Genomic DNA, 5,506 nt, shown 5'->3' on the forward strand with positions numbered 1-5,506 from the left:
CTTGAAACTCACACTGGGCACATGTGTGTGCATACCTAGGATCCTGGGAAGAAAATGGAGGAGAAGGGATTGAAGCATAGCCATTCCCCCTGAGGGCTGATTTCTCACTTTCTCTCTCCCTGTCTGTCTCTCCCCCTACAGCAGAAACAAACAAACAAACAAAAAAGCTAGGAATAGTCTCACTGCAAAACATACTATTTGCTTACAAGTTTAAGTCTAGACTGTTGATAAGGAGACTAATGCAGCCACAGGGACAGGAGGTGTAGAACCAATGAGGGTAGCGGCAAGAACAGCATCAATGAGAACTTCAGAGAAGCAGCAGGAACAGCAGCAGCAATAGTGGTGAGATCAGAATAGACAACTATTAAGTCATCATAAAGATCATGACGTATGTTCCTATGCATAAATGTATCAAGACTGTTCTGACAACCCAATAGGTTGAGAGCATCATGGAGGGAGAATTTCTTTATGACTAGGTCAGGCAAGAGGACCACTATACAAATGCAAGAAGGCTCAAAATATGCAGGGGCCACCCCAGTTCAAAGGACCCCAGTGACAGGATGATACACCATTTAGAGGTAACAGAAATGGTCAACCCTCATTAGAGCTAAATGCTGGCCAAGAAATAGGCTGAGAGCAGAATCTGAGTGGGTGTGTTGATAACTCAGTTTGCCTCCAAAGATCTATTCTACCATTCTCCACTCTGCCCTGTGCTCCAAATGAGCCCCTATTTGTATACACCTGAAAGAGGGCAAAAGAAGCAGTAGAAGTAGTGAGAAGCATAAACAGGTAATGATGGAAGGACGAGAGGAAAGTGGTTGGGTACTTAGTCCCTTTCTTCTCCCCAGCCAATGGCTGCATCCTTTCTTTTACATCTCTAGCTTCCATGTTTACAGCTCACAAAAGCTACAGACCCAAAAGTACTCATTAGCACCTCCCCCACACAGACACACACACATTGCCCTTTTGGTTCTGGGAAGGTGGGAGTGGCAATGACATTCTGAGACTATAGCAGATTGATTTCTTCCACCTGCCCATGACTCTGAGTAGTCATCTCCCATGGGTTCTATCTCTAGGAGGATCCTAATGGAGACAGAGGTATTTGTAATTGACTGTTCAATGCAGATGATGTGTAGCTGTGAGAGTGAGGAACACAACTGAACCAGCTCCTGTGAACGGGTCAGCTCAGAGGCCAGTAAACTTCTGGATGAAGGACAGGACACCACCACATGAAGTGAATGGGACTCAAAGATCTTTTAATTTGACCTACATGTAAGGCTATTGTTCAGGAATCTGAGATCCTAATTCCATGTTTTAAGGAAGTACAACTATCCATTTAAGATGATCTTTCTTTAGGAGCTGGTCTCAGGGAATGGCTGTCCCTCTAATGAGGGGTTCATAGCCCTCAAGTTCATAGCAAGTTGATGCCATGTATTCTAGTAATTCGTACTGAAAAGGCTTCTGGGACGAGCACCAGGGGGGTGTTTTGCTTATAGCAGAATCTACTTTCAGATTCACTGAAGACCATTCCAGGGTCTTCCAGGATAGGAGAGGACCTCTGTTCTTCAGAAGTGCCTGGTATCACCTTTGAAATCATAGGTATCCCCAGCTAAGACCCACTATGAGAGAACTTAGCTCTGTGGTCTCAGGATGCCCCAGTAGAATTCATACCACTGCATCCATGTAGAAAAGACCAGAACTGGAAGCTCTATTTCTACAACTCTTCTTCATCCTATCTCCTCCCAGTGAAGACTTAACACTAGAGCCAATTATTACTCCAAGTTGTCTGTCCCTCCACTTCTGTAAAATTCTATCATCCCCACAAAAATTCAAGACTGCACAATTTCAAATGATGCTGACCATTCTATAATTTCAGCATCATAATCAAAAGCCAAGAAACTGCCAGTGAGGAATATTTAATTTGATGCTTTTTAGTTGGAGAAAGAGACCAAATATCAATATTAAATCCTTAAAAAGATCCTTCTGCTGCAGACAGCATGAAAGTAGGAATGCAATATTTCTGGTCTTATTACCACACATTTGCCAAGAGCACATAAATTCAAGTCATACAATTGTAAAGAAGGAGACTATATAGCCAGAATAGGATTAAAGTTCTCAATCTCTAGACTCACTTAAATAACAGAACTCATAGCTATGTAATGAAGGAAAGTGATGGCCCCTCATAATAAGAGTAGACATAGTGGGCCAACGTGAATTCTGAGTAAATAGAATGACCCTTGGTCCTGTCTCTTGAGTTTGTCCTTAATGCCCATCCCAGACTGCTTGACTTCCCAAATCATAAAACATTTTTTGGAAGGATGCTATATTGACCTAATTGGAAAATAAAGTAGGGGTCATTAAGGTATTTTTACCTGTGTCAAATTCTAGAATTATCCTGCAAGCCTGTATGAGATTGGTCTTTGTAGCCTGGGTTTTGGTGCATTTATAGGTAAACAAATTTTCAAGTTGAGGCCAGAACCACAAGATAATCAGTTCCTCCAGCCTATATTATATTGCTCAAAATTTTGAAGTTAAGCAAACAGACCAGGTTATTTTAGGTACTTCTTGAGCTTGGAGAAGGACACACACAAATGCAGTTCTCCCATGAGGTTGACCGCCAACATCAGAAAACCAGCCTGGTCACATTATGGGCTCTTATGAAGACTGTTTCAAAGACTTTTATAAGACCACATCATATAACTTACAGGGAATATACTATAAGGCTATATAATTTTTTTCCTGTAATAGTAATATACTACATTCTCAATACAACTCTATTCACTATAAGGTATGTGTGCTATTGAGTTCCATTTCCATCCATCCACAAATAGTATCCCTATTATTTCTATCCTCTTGTGCCATGGACACCACAGATATTATTTAGGGATCTAAGAACCACAGAGTGAATTGGGTTGGCCCACTGTATTCTCCCCCAGGAATCTGCTTGCAGATTTTGTGTTTTCCATTTTCACATGCTTATGCTATTTTGGATTAGAGGTCCTGGTTGTAGAAGAGGATAGAGGGTTCTCCTTCCTGATACACAGCAAGAGTATTCAACTTCAGGTTCAAAGTGAACAAGTAGCAATGACTGTGCTTTTCCTGCCAATAGACTAGCAGGCAGTAACAATTTATACCTGCAGGGGCAACTGAAACTGGCTATCACGGGTGAGAATTACTACTACATAATAGAGACATAAATGAAGACATCTGGAACTCAAAGGAGTCAATGAGCACATCTTGGTGCTTCCATGCCTGGGAGGAACAGTGAGTAATTGCAGCAATGATAGCCTGACCAAATCAAGATGACCAGGGACTAAGATCCTTCAGAGATGAGACTGTGGGTCACTCCATGGTGCAATCACTGGCCAATACTGAGGAATTGAGAGTCAGGAATTTTAGAAACATAGATACAGACACATTCCTAGATGTAAGTGATTAAAATAAACCATGTCACTAGAGTTACCATAAGCCCACATAGGAAAATATTGGTCTATTTATCATGAACTCAGTTCCCTACTTTGAGAGGGTACTGTCTTCCAAAGCCAGCAACAGGTCCAGAGACACATGACAAAGGTGGAGGTCCTGGAACCAGAACCTGTCTCTTGTTCCCACCACTTCTGTGTAGACCTGAGATGTTCACCTTTGTTTTTGTCTGAGTTTTGGGGTCCCTTCAGAGTCTAGGGTAATTCAGAACATGAAGGAGACATATATGGTTGTAATATATCCATACAAACCTGTGAGGTTGAACAACCTCAGAGGAAGAAGATAAAGAAGGGTTGAGCAGCAAGCCTGTCAACAACTAGGATGGACTTAGGCTGACATGTACAATGCATCCAGTGACTGAGGTGAGAACACAGTGGCCCTGCTATCTCAGCCTGACACAGGATACTAACAATTCTTGCTCTAGAGTGTCCTACAGGACTGGACAAGGCTCCTTTGGGCCTGCATTGTGGAGACTTCCTATGCCCAATCCTGCCTTTACTCCCTACTTTCTGCAGGTGTCAATCCCTAACACACACCATGAGATGGCACAGATAGACACAAGTCTTTATCTCTCCATTAGGGACCGACCTTACACAGGAGTAAGCAGTCTAAAGGCATGGAAGGGACCCAGGAATAGGCTATATCCTGAAAATACAGGTGTTCCTGAATTCTTGGACCTGAAGTTTGGATTTGCTTTCCATTGTAGACTCACAGGCTCCTGTAAGACCTGGGACTTCTCTGTACAAAGATTTCACAGGATGGTTGACAATCTAGCCAAGGTCCTGCTCTCTAGCAGCATCTCAGAAACCATAGCCAGAAGGGAGAAATCCTTTTACTGCAGGTAAGACCTGGGCAATGGGCTGTTTGTCTGCTGTGGACACCAGCAAGAGCCCAGTGGGGCTTTGGATTTTTTTTCCCTAAAGAATTGTTTTTAATCATTTTTTAAAAATTTGACCAGAGAGAAAGAGAGGGAAGAAAAGTGAGAAAGCAACCTGCCACGTCTGGGACTCAAACCATGGTTGGCCATGTGGGAATCCACTGCCCTAACTACCACATCATTTGCTGACTCTGGGCTTTGGATTTTTTGAAGGGAAATTTTTGCCATGAAACACAGGAGTAAGAATCAGAAGATAGAACTTATTGGGCACTGTTTCCCTTTTACCATCTAGACTGATAGTTTTGAACATTTGTATTGCGTTTCTAGAAGAACCAATGCCTTCCATCTCAGTTTCACAGTATGCTTTATAACTTTGTGTGGGAAGTTGTTCTAGAATACATTTTCTCTCCCACATCACCTCTTGTTAACTTTGGTACTCACAAGAGGCCATTAATCTAAAACTGTAGGAAAAAGAAACCAGTGATATCATGCCATGCAGCTGCAATGGAGGCCCCAGAGACATCTACCCCTCTTGAACTTATAGGGTAGCACAGGATCTAGAAATCTGAGGGTGCTTAAGTACTAAAATTTCCTGTTTATGGCCAAAAAAGTCCTAGAATCCAGTTTTAGTTCCTTGGTGAAAACTCACAAGATGACTGCCTTTGGTTTGCCTTAGCTCCCCTAATGGAAATGCATATGTGTGCAAAGATGTATGTCATCTCATTCATGCTCCCCCACCCAGTGGAAGAGGGGTTCTTTTACAGAAAGGCAAAAGGTCTTTTTTAAACTAGTGACATCAACCAAATTTTTCTTAGGGGCTACTGGTCAACTCCAATTCTTCACATTGTAGATAAATTCTAAGCAGTTGATGCAATCAAGAATTTACAAAAACGCTCCTGATGTCCTTGAGAGTCAAATGAACTCAAGCTCAGCACTCTATGCTAAGACAACTTATGTGAAAATAAGAAAGCATTCTGATAAAATTAATGCATGTAACCAATATAGCACAAGAAGACACAGTAAAGAAGAAAGATACCCGGTTATTTACCAAAGCCTAAAATGAGATCTACAATGAAGTATGTATGGAAATTTTCCCAGAAGGTTGTGCTATAAAAGTTATACATAAGGCTGGCTCTGTGGCCTGGT

This window comes from Tupaia chinensis, unplaced genomic scaffold, assembly GCF_000334495.1.
Source record: "Tupaia chinensis unplaced genomic scaffold, TupChi_1.0 Scaffold000419_1, whole genome shotgun sequence".
Taxonomy (NCBI): Eukaryota; Metazoa; Chordata; class Mammalia; order Scandentia; family Tupaiidae; genus Tupaia; species Tupaia belangeri.